The sequence below is a fragment of the Xenopus tropicalis genome, chromosome 10, assembly GCF_000004195.4.
Source record: "Xenopus tropicalis strain Nigerian chromosome 10, UCB_Xtro_10.0, whole genome shotgun sequence".
Taxonomy (NCBI): domain Eukaryota; kingdom Metazoa; phylum Chordata; class Amphibia; order Anura; family Pipidae; genus Xenopus; species Xenopus tropicalis.
Genome location: NC_030686.2, coordinates 39,648,195 through 39,660,689, shown reverse-complemented (window position 1 = coordinate 39,660,689; position 12,495 = coordinate 39,648,195). Strand labels below are relative to the sequence as shown.

General features: G+C 43.6%; 1 protein-coding gene across 2 annotated transcripts in view; it reads left to right on the top strand.

The window, feature by feature from the left end:
- dlgap4 (discs, large homolog-associated protein 4) overlaps positions 1 to 12,495 on the top strand; it is an 85,263-nt gene that overhangs the window by 60,343 nt on the left and 12,425 nt on the right.

The window sequence follows — 12,495 nt, the reverse complement described above, 5'->3', positions numbered from 1 at the left end:
TAAGCACACAGACACTATTACACAGGCAGCTGTCCCAGCGTTCGCTAGTCACAACAGCCGGTTGGATGTGAAGGTACTGTTTTTATTTTTAACTCTCTCCAGTACATTGATACTCAGTCCTGCTGTGCAAAGCAGCAGCCACAGGGTTTGTGACTAACAATCACTTCCTGGAAATGGTGCGAGGTACAACAAGCTCACAGAGCGAGCAAGCGCGCGCATTCGCTAACCTCCTTCCCATTTCCCATTTGCATTCACTTAAAAGGTCCAGACAGGATAAAGGGGGGAGGAGGGGGGACTGAATGAATGGAGAGTAGGATACAATGGGGCAGTATGCTGCCTGGGCAGAAATGAATGTAATAATGCAAAACCAACACACACACACACATATATACATATATATAATAATATAATATAATAAATATGACCATGATGTAGATAGAGAGATGTGTGGGCTCTGGTATCAGAGCTGTTACGTACAACAACACAAAGACTGGGGCTGGATGAGTGTAAGGATGCTGTTCTGACTCATTGCTCAAATTTCTTTTAGATGATGTGTTGCTGCCTCTTTAAAAGGGATGGGACTGTAGGGCGTAACAGTGCTTAATTTAACCCCTGAGCGCCCCACATTTTCTGGTTTAATGGTTGTAGTTGCCTATTCAGTAGTTAAGTTAATGGTGCAAGCGGCTGAGAAGTTGGGGCACGGTGCTAGCCAGGGTGCGGCGTCTCTTCTCCTATTATGTCAAACCTTAGCAATGTATGACACAGTCGGGTGGTACCCTGTATACACCCATCCCAGCATCCCACAAAATGTGACACTTCCCTTTTGTGTAGGGAACCCACAACCACAAATAAGGGCTATTGGATAATCCCCTCAGGGAGTAATTATTTTTAACCATACGCAGGGATGGGGCAGCCGCTGACCTTGCTGGTGTTGTTGTCACTATAACTACTTCTGTGTTGTGATAGGGGAGTGAGTGGTAATACAGCAGTTAGCGGGGTTGCCAGGTTATAAACCTGGACAAAGGGGCGTGTCTGACCTCGCCGCCATCATCGAACAAACTGCTGATGTCACATCATGATCACATGATGACATTTTTAGTGGCGTGATGACGTCGGGGAGAGGGTTATTGCATCTGCTAGACACAATTTGGTGGATTTCTGCCCAGTTTTCTGAATGTAGACAACCGGGCAGGAGGTTTTGACCAGGACAGCTCCTTGAAAAACTGGGCTGTCCTGTTTAGCACCGGACATTTGGCCACCCTAGGTGGGATCACCTTACCTGACTTATTGGCATGGGGAGAATTAAAGATTGCCACCATACCCTTTTAATACCTGTTGGTAGGCTCCAGGTCTAAAGGGATGATGTGAGCTTAATATTCTGTACAAGTATGAGACCTATTATCCAGAATGCTCGGGACCTGGGTTTTTCCAGGTAAGGAACCTTTCTGTAATTTGGATCTCCATAACTTAAGTCTGCTAAAAATCATTTAACAATTAAATAAAGCCAATAGGACTGTTCTGCCCCCAATAAGGGGTAATTATATCTTAGTTGGAATCCAGTACAGGTACTGTTTTATTATTACAGAGAAAAGGGAATCATTTAACCATTAAATAAACCCAATAGGGCTGTTCTGCCCCCAATAAGGGGTAATTATATCTTAGTTGGGATCAAGTACAGGTACTGTTTTATTATTACAGAGAAAAGGGAATCATTTAACCATTAAATAAACCCAATAGGGCTGTTCTGCCCCAATAAGGGGTAATTATATCTTAGTTGGGATCAAGTACAGGTACTGTTTTATTATTACAGAGAAAAGGGAATCATTTAACCATGAAATAAACCCAATAGGGCTGTTCTGCCCCCAATAAGGGGTAATTATATCTTAGTTGGGATCAAGTACAGGTACTGTTTTATTATTACAGAGAAAAGGGAATCATTTAACCATTAAATAAACCCAAAAGGGCTGTTCTGCCCCCAATAAGGGGTAATTATATCTTAGTTGGGATCAAGTACAGGTACTGTTTTATTATTACAGAGAAAAGGGAATCATTTAACCATTAAATAAACCCAATAGGGCTGTTCTGCCCCCAATAAGGGGTAATTATATCTTAGTTGGGATCAAGTACAGGTACTGTTTTATTATTACAGAGAAAGGGGAATCATTTAACCATTAAATAAACCCAATAGGGCTGTTCTGCCCCCAATAAGGGGTAATTAAGTACAAGGTGCTGTTTTATTATTACAGAGAAAAGGGAAATTACTTTTAAAAATTAGAATTATTTCAGGCTGTGAGAGATGGCCTATCTGTAATTCAAAACTTTCTTGATAAGGGATCCCATACCCGTGCCAATATCTGAAAATCACCGCTTTTCCATACTGCATTCTGTTTTATGCACACAGTAACAGTGTATTCACCAATGGAGAGCGGTTATTGTGTGACACAACCAGGCTTCTTATTCCGGATCAGCACTGTAAACTGAATTCAGTGTCAGTCCTTTGTCCGGCACATCATTACAGTGCTAAGCATTCATAGCCAGAGAATAGACATTCATTGTGGTGATGCGGAGCCGTATGTTAATTACCACTTTTGCAGATCCATAACATGTTCATTATGATCTGTCACATACTGACATTGTTCTACTGTATTGTGTTCAAATGTCTGTAGAACTGGTAACCATTAACAACATAGGATATGTAAATATTCCTACTATGAGAATTGGGGTGCCGTGCTTGTCTGAGGCTACATTGAACCCCACAATTACTTACTATATCCTAAGTCATACATAACCACCCATGTCGGTTTAATACCCCTGGTGTGAGTGGCCCATACAGGTTTCTGTTATTTTACATATTGATTGGCAGGGTTTCATTTTTACTTTACCTGTAAATAATTCAGAATTATAGTTTATGTATTAAAAATGTCTTATTGGCAAGGGTGCAGTGCTTTTATACAGGTTGTGGAACCCCCAGTTGACTTCTAATATCTGCAGAGCACAATAGGGGCCACTCTCATCATGCCTTATTTTCTGCTATACATACAGTTGGAGTCCGCTGATTGGTTGACGGTGGAATATACATGTAAAATGATTTTATTTTAGATGACAATATCTACAAGGGGCTTCTGGATAAAGGATCCCATTGTATGGTGCTGATAAACCCCATTAAGGGGCATCAGCACCATAGTATGGGATCTATTATCTTCAATGATTAAGTTGGCTAATAGTTGCCCTGCGCCAACCCTAACCCACCTAGTACTATCCTGGCCGCAACCTGACATGATCCTTCCGTGGTGTTTTGAAATCCGAACCCAGCAGTATCGAATTGTTCTGTCATCTATAAAACAGTCTGCCTGTTGCTAAGAACAGACACAGTGGCAATATCAGTTGCAAGCAGACAATTTCCCATACTTGTTAGTTAATAGCTGGGTTTCCGGCTCTGGGTGGCATGTTTATACCACTCTCTAATTAATGGCTTAAGCCAGCCAGGCTTACAGACAGGAAAGCAGGTAGCTATAAATACCATTGCACATTTTAGTAAAAATGCATCACTCAGCATCTGACTCTCTCACTCGGGTGCTATATTTTGTTTCACAGGGAACAGTTTACTTTCCTTGCTGTCAGCAGGGCACGTGGATGTGGTGACAACAGGGAGCAGTGTCCGCCCTAAAGTCAGTTCCCTAGCTCTGCTTGCACACAGTTGCATCAGTTAGTGCTGGGCACAATAGCAAGGGTGGTTACTGAACTATTTTAGGAGGCCAAATATATTTTTATGGTACCACACTGCACAGCAGGATTCAGGAGCCAGGAAGCTCAGCTCATGTAAACAAGCATGAGAGCCAGGCTAGCGAAAGAGACAGAGTTTGCAGCATACTGTACTGTGATAATGTGGCTATATGTACATGTTATGTCTCTTTGTGATAATAAGCAGATCCAAACTGGCTGCTCTGGATTATAGTAGGGAATGATGGGGCTTATAGTAGCAGTGGGATAATAGCCTCTGGGAAGGGACTGAGGCTGTGGGATAGCAGGTATAGTAGGGAAAGATGGTGCCTATAGTAGCAGTGGGGGGATAATAGCCTCTGGGAAGGGACTGGGGCTGTGGGATAGCAGGTATAGTAGGGAGAGATGGTGTCTATAGTAGCAGTGGGATAATAGCCTCTGGGAAGGGACTGGGGCTGTGGGATAGCAGGTATAGTAGGGAGAGATGGTGCCTATAGTAGCAGTGGGATAATAGCCTCTGGGAAGGGACTGTGGCTGTGGGATAGCAGGTATAGTAGGGAGAGATGGTGCCTATAGTAGCAGTGGGGAATAATAGCCTCTGGGAAGGGACTGGGGCTGTGGGATAGCAGGTATAGTAGGGAGAGATGGTGCCTATAGTAACAGTGGGGGGATAATAGCCTCTGGGAAGGGACTGGGGCTGTGGGATAGCAGGTATAGTAGGGAGAGATGGTGCCTATAGTAGCAGTGGGATGATAGCCTCTGGGAAGGGACTGGGGCTGTGGGATAGCAGGTATAGTAGGGAGAGATGGTGCCTATAGTAGCAGTGGGGGGATAATAGCCTCTGGGAAGGGACTGTGGCTGTGGCATAGTAGGTATAGTAGGGAAAGATGGTGCCTATCGTAGCAGTGGGATGATAGCCTCTGGGAAGGGACTGTGGCTGTGGCATAGTAGGTATAATAGGGAAAGATGGCGCCTATAGTAGCAGTGGGATGATAGCCTCTGGGAAGGGACTGTGGCTGTGGGATAGCAGGTATAGTAGGGAAAGATGGTGCCTATAGTAGCAGTGGGGGGATAATAGCCTCTGGGAAGGGACTGTGGCTGTGGAATAGCAGGTATAGTAGGGAGAGATGGTGCCTATAGTAGTAGTGGGGGGATAATAGCCTCTGGGAAGGGACTGTGGCTGTGGGATAGCAGGTATAGTAGGCAGAGATGGTGCCTATAGTAGCAGTGGGGGGATAATAGCCTCTGGGAAGGGACTGGGGCTGTGGGATAGCAGGTATAGTAGGGAGAGATGGTGCCTATAGTAGTAGTGGGGATGATCTCCTCTACAATCATGCCTCTGATCTGCATCCAAGCACCATCCACCTCATTTGCAACCTGCAAACTGCACTGCATTTCCATCTTAGGACACCCTCTACACTGGGCCCCTGACTGCAGCACCCCTTGTAACTCCATGATGTAGGCCTTGCCCTCCCGTTCCAGTGATACTTACATGCCCTATCACCAGTTCACTCACTCTGAACTGGGGGGAACTGGATGCTTCAGTAGGATGGAGTACTGTTTCCATTTCAGCATCAGGAAGGTTGCTGGCATCTGGCCCTGTAACAATGGCTGAGCTGGCCAATGGTTAAAAAAAGAAACGCATGGCCCTCAATTACTTAGAATAGAGACACGTTGCTATGAATTATAGGAATGTATCCGTGTCTTTCAACCTCCAATCTTACTATGCTTCTCACTGCGCTCTCACTATATTATTTTTAGGTCATGGTCACTTTGGCTGCAGTGAGGTGCACCCAGATGGGCTTTCGGGGGCTAATTTAGTTGCCACAGTCACTGAGGGGTTAATAGGAGGACGCTTGAAAGGGCGTCACCTTGGCAACGGTGAGAATGAAAATGGGCCGTTGCCTAGTAACTGCCATCTGAGGCCTGGCGGCCATTTCCTGGAGAGTGAGGAAGACAGGAGATACAGGCGCATCATATTATATGCTGGGAACAATGCTATGCACAGACAATGCTAGTTTAGAATGAAATTTCTATATATAATATATATATATTTTTTTTTATTTATACATATATAGGGTAGGGTTGCTGTTTTTTCTAGAAAAAACGCTTTCCGTCCATGCTACATTTCCTATTAATAACATTAGTGCCAGCTATCATTATTGCCACCCAATAGGATGTGCTTGATTTCCTATCAAACATGACTTTCAGCAAGTCATGTGACGCAACTGAGTGAGCTTATTTATATTTTACTACTTATTAATGGCTTTTGTGCATTAGGAATTTATTATTTATGGTTCTGCATAGCGACAGCCACGTTGGCCTTTCCGTAAGAGTGTAATGTAGAGCCGGCAGCAATGCTTGTCTATCCTGCAGGCCACACGCGCCCATGCTGCCTGCCAGTGACAGCTTGCCTCAGACAGCAGCTGTCAAATCAGATCTTCGCTCTGACTCCTCTTGACTCAGCTGCAATATGCAACAAGTACTCTGTCTAAAAATAATCCCCCCACACACATGCAGATCACACATTGATTGCTGGAATTCATCACCTCCATGTTAACACCTACATCTCTGCTTCTATCAGTTCCTCTCATGTTCCCGCATTGTTAGCGCCTGATAATGCACATTGGTAACAAGAGTCAGCACTCGCGTACTGTGTCGATCTGGCATTCGTATATAATAGGGAACATTTATTATGAGGGCTATAGGGGGGTTCACCTTTACATTACAATTGGCCTTTCTATAACATACTAAAAGTTAAACAACCTCTCCATTGGTCTTCATTATTTATTTGTTATAGTTTTTGAATTATTCGCCTTCTTCCTCTAACCCTTTGCAACTTTCAAATGGGGGTCACTGACCCCGGCAGCCAAAAAACTATTACTCTGTTTTTGTTACTTTTCATTACTTATCTTGCTATTCAGGTCCTCTCCTATAAATATACCAGTCTCTCATTCAAACGACTCCCTGGTTGTTAAAGAAATTTTCCCTAGGAACGAGTTAACTGCTGATATTCCAAACTGGAGAGCTGCTGAACAAAAAGTGGAATGGTTAAAAAACCACAAATAATAAAAAAGGAAGACCAATTGCAAATTGTCTCAGCATATTACTCTCTAAATGATTCTAAAAGTTAACTCAAGGATGAACAACTGAAATAGTTCCATAGTGTGTTGACTATAATTGCTAGCAGCCTGCAGTCATTTGAAGAAATCCGTCAGTTTCCTTTTAATGGCAAGCTAGATGCATGGGTGACCATTCGGAATTCCATGCATTCTTTAAAGGGACAGGAACATTAAAATAACTACTTTTTATGCATTTATACATATTTTGTTGTTAGGGCAAGGTCTTGTTATTCAACCAAGCTATGGCCTTTCTATAAGCTATGCGGGCCTTTTTGCCAGATATTGGTCAGACAAACTGTCTGCAGTGCCCAAAAAGCTGCTGAATTGGTATGGAGAGGCCAAGTCAGCAGCTTTTATCCGCCACTATTGGCAGCTTATCTGCCTGTGTATGGCCCTCCCCAACTTCCTCCCTGACAGATATCTGCCCAAAAATCAGCCCAGTATGGCCCATTTAAATGGCCATATTGCAGCTTATCTGTATGGGGATCCCTGATGAGCCCAGCCGACTGATATCTGGCCTAAAATTGGTTTGATTTTCCCGGCTCATTGATGCGATCCTCACTCCGACGGGTCCCATTCCTGTCATAATTCAGTCGTTTGGCCCTTGGCCCAAATGATCGGATTACTCTGATATAGCCCACGTTAACAGGGCATAACTGTGGAAAGATCTTGCAACCTCAACAAAGAAGCAGATCTTATAGTGTATGGCACTGGCGTAACAAATTGGTGACCGGCCCCCACACAAAGAATTTTGGGAGGGGCCCAGTACACACTGCAACCTATGCGATCTCCCTCTGTTCCTACTCGCATGTGTGCGTCTGCTCAGGCAGTGGGTGCACAAATTTTCAAAATTTTCAAAAAAAGTGCTTTTTGAGGGGTCTGCTTCCTCTATAGTTACACCACTGGTGTATAGCCTCCTTCTTTCATGCACTAAATAGGACTAATTGTAATGCAACTGGATTTTATTGTTACTTGCCCTTTAAGTGCAGGGTTCCATAACCTAAATAATATATCATTTCCTCAGCACAGTCATCCTTAACTAATTTCCATACATTATTAAACGTAAGGAGCGCTGCGGGTGTAGCCTGCACGTATGTAGTTCCATTAATAGGATTTAGTGGTACAACACCACAGCCATTTAATGGCAATACTCAAAAAATATGTTACTGTCCATCATCTGTATTGTAAATAAGAGATAATAAGGATGTTAACAGGCAACTGCAAACTTACTATAATTCAGGGTGTGGTACCTATTATAAATTAGATTCACAGGGGCTCATTTATGAAGACCAGGGGGTAGAAGTGCTTGTAGACTGTAAGCTCTTTTGGGCAGGGCTCTCTTCACCTCTTGTATCGGTTATTGATTGCTTTATATGTTACTCTGTATGTCCAATGTATGAAACCCACTTATTGTACAGCGCTGTGGAATATGTTATAAATAAATGTTATTATTAATAATAATAATAATAAGAGTACAAGGGGTGCAAGATCATGCCCTTTAGTGCTCATTCAGGCAGCACTTCTTCCCTTGTGAGGCTACAGTTTTATTGTTATTGTTATTTTTCGTAACTTTCTTTTCTATTCAGCCCCTCTCCTATTCATATACCAGTCTCTCATGCAAACCACTCCCTGGTTGCTAAGGTAACTTGGACCCAAGCAACTAAATAGCTGCTGAATTCCAGATTGGAGAGCTGCTGAACTGACAATGAAATAACTAACAAAAACTACAAATAATAAAAAGTGAAGACCACTTGCAAATTGTCTCAGAATATTACTCTCTACACTCACTCAAAGGGAAACAACCCTTTTAATCACAGAACTTGCAAGGCAAGGTGAGAAGTGGAATCTGAGTACTGATACAATGTTTGCGGGAAAGTAGCAAAGCAGAACCTGCTTTCAATTGCGCTTGAATAAATCTACAACATTACATTGTGTCCAACTCAGTTCCTCTTATAAAGAATAGGATATGTTTGATTGCCATAGTAGTGACACTGCTATGTGGCCCCGTCTTTGATTCCGAAAAGGGACATTGCCATTTTCTCAGCTGTTCGGTGTGCTGCCACATTTTCCATACATAATTTATGGTATGGATCATGCAACTGCCAGATGCCGAGGTGTTATCTAAACAAGGGAAGTGGTCTGGTTTCCAGAGATGAACCCTGTAAGACAGTAAGGGCCACACAGATGTTGGAATTCATTTCATATTATGTAACTCCTGGATTCTGTATGATTCCTGTCATTTATTACAAAAAAATCACATTTGTACTTTGTCCAAGGGTCTGGAAGCAATGGACTTACCCTCTCTTTGCCCTTGCCCTAAACCAGTCCTGAATGTACACAAATGTCATTGTGTTGAGTTGTAGAGTTGTGTGGGAGAGAGCGGGGAGCAGCAGGAAATGTAGGTCATACATCAAGGCAAGATATCAGGAGGCACAGACAGGCAGTAATCCCTGTAAGTGTGTGTGTGTCTGTGTGTTATGCAGAATATGGAGTGAGATGTCTGGTATGTGCTGTGTATGGCTGCTGGGAGCCTTTGCTATGTTTATGTGTCTGTGCTGCTGAGAGCACTTGGGATTCTCCTAGAAGGCCGGGGATGGGTGTAGGGTGCCGGCTGTTTGGAGCTACAGGCAGAGAGTTAGGGCGATGTGTGTGTTCCTATAATCACAGGCTGGTCTGAAATTCCAAGAAGTCATTTGCAAGAGTTTGAACATCTCCAACACTTACCCCCCTCCTTTCTTTTCTTCATATTTTCCACTAATGCATTTCTGCCTCTCCCTATTATATAACCCGGAGCTGCCTGATTGGCCTATGTGCTACTCCGTTCCACTACTGGCCCGTCATCTCCCTGATCCTTACAGCACTAAATCCCATGATCCTCTATAACCTTGATCTCCCAGCGGTTTTAGTTGTGCCAGGGCCTGGGGGCCCCATTAGTTATATAAGGTAGGACTGTTTAACCTCTGCTGGCTCAGTGGTAGTGCTGGTGTACTGAACTGTAACACAGAGTATTGCTTGGCACATACACCCTGCCCTGCACGTGGCATCTGTAGATTTAGGACCTGCATGTTTCCCATGAATACAGCACTGCCAATAGGTGCAAGGAGCAATGTTATTTACTGCTTGCCCGTGGCAGGTGTTAAAGGATGAGAAAAGCCCATTTACTAGGGGGTGCAGTAGCTGGGCTACTATAATGTACTAAACAGATTGTAGTATTTCTATAAACCTACTTTGCCAGACAGTGCTATTATTTCTTCTGATGCAGCCAATCATGCTGAGACACAGAGGTGTGGGTTTAATGGCACATTTGCCCAGCCTTAAGGTCCCCATACACGGGCCGATTCTAGCTGCCGATATCGGTCCCTTAGACTGATTCGGCAGCTAATCAGGCTGTGTATGGGGACTACCGACAGGCCTGCCCGACCGATATCTGGCCTGAAATTGGCCAGATCTCGATCGGGCAGGTTAGAAAATCTAGTCGGATCGGGGACCGCATCGGCTTGTTGATGCTGTCCCCGGACCGACTTTTCCTATGCCCGTCGTTATAATTTGAACGATCGAATTATTCTGGATTCTCCCAATATCGCCCACCCGTAGGCGGGGATATCGGGAGAAGATCCGCTCACTTGGTGATTGGATCAGCCCATGTATGGGGACCTTAACAGTAGTGGGTAAGTGTTCTCTGTAGTCTAATTGGGTGCTGAAAATTGTTAAAATAACAATACACAAGATCCATTTGAGGTCCTAGAATGCAAAATCAGTCTGATCTATTACGGTCCTGGCTGATTTTCACTTAAATATCTGTCAGGGAGGCCTTTAGGAAAGGGCACATACAGGGCATAGAGTCTGCCAGCTCTGAAGGGGCCAAACCAGCAGATTAGGGGCTACGCGTGAGGCAACTTAGGAAAGCTGAGGTGATGGCAATTACTGCCAGTGGGAAGGAGACTAGGGACCTCTTTTTGCCCACGGTAAATCTGCACTACTGCAGGCAACAAGACGTCCTGTTTCCTTCCCATGGTTTCCGTCCCATGTGCCACTGCCCTAAATATGAAAAATAGAAAGCAAATAGAAAGCAATAGCACTCAGAGCAATTCCACTGTGCTGAGTGCTATTGCTTTCTATTTTAGAATTGTTTGGGAGGGTACCGATCCCTCCAGCATTGTGCACAGAGCATCTCATTTTGGAGTGCTAGGGTGTGCGAGGAAGGTCTCCAAATTGCCCTAAATATGCCCATGTATGGCCAGCTTTATTCTTTCAAGAAGCCAGTGGGCTAATGAAACTAGATAACCAAATCTGCAACATGAACAACCCTAATATCATTAGCCTATACTGACAGATACCATTACACTACCAGCATAGGTATTACCCTGGATAATGCAAGTGCATAGTAGCCCTAATATAATCATTTTTACTACTGTGTATCCCCTACATTAAGTCTATATCATTATGTCAACACAACTTTAAAGTGTGAAGGGAAAAAAAGTCTCCCTGTGTTTAAACAATGCTATGCAAACAATGATATCACTTGGTTTAATCCGGCATGGGAACAGCATTCTCATGAAAGCTTTCATGTCTGTAGAAAAGCAAAATCATGCAAGAATCCATTTATCTAGAAAACGTGACTTTTTGGTGGCTGTCAGATTTGATACATTGGTTGACGTCACAATCCAGACACTGGCAGCTAAGCTCTGTTTATCCTGGGTCTGTTTAGGGGTAGAATTTCATGTGCAGCCCTGTTACAGGAGGATGGTAATTGCCTATTATGGCTGGAATAAATATCTGAGAAATGAATCTGCAAGGTGGATAACGTCCCATTATTTTGCAATTTCGCTTTCAAAGCAGATCTGTTTTTTCTGATATTAATCTTAATTGAATGAAAGGCCCTGGATACCCATAGCCAGCCGCTTAGGGGCCATGTTTATGAGCAGCCTTGGCCTGTTTTATGGCAGCTCTCAGCTAACAGAAAATACACTTGAGCTCTCCCCATGTAATGCTTCCAACAGGAATGGTAATAGTGGTTAGTAAGGGAGCCCTATGGTTGGGTAATAATGGCAAAATATGCCAAAGTACCAGTGCACAGCCACCCTTGTGCTGATTGCAGTGGCATAATAAATGCACCCTGAGTGGTATAACCTTCATAAAAGGATCACCAATTTTGCCTTGGGTGGTGGAAATGCACTTTATTCCATGGGGCGCAAGTCAGTTTTTCCCCTGCTTTATCCGTGTTGCAGTGTTTTCTAGTGCAAATAATTTGGATGTTGGTGTCCCTTTGAAAAAGATGGGTTTAAGGGATGTGCAGGTTAATGTTTACCCAGAGATATCAGTTGATTTGTCCATGAGCTGTTTGAGCTTTTCTAGCCTGTCCCTGTGGGGATATGTCAGTAATCTGAGGGTGGCTTCTTGCACTTGGCTGGATGGGGGATATTGCACTTCCATTCTGTAGAATGAAAAACAATCTTTATCATTGTGAATGACAGAGCCAGTAATGCCTAGAGACAGAATGTGATGGGATTGGGTTGTACAGCATGCAGGAATGGACTCAAATACACCAACGTAATATGATTATTTGAAGCAATTTGACACGGTTTGACTGAATCAGATCTTATATACAACAACCTTCCATGGTTAAAAAGACTCTGCGCTTTCCCTTCCATGA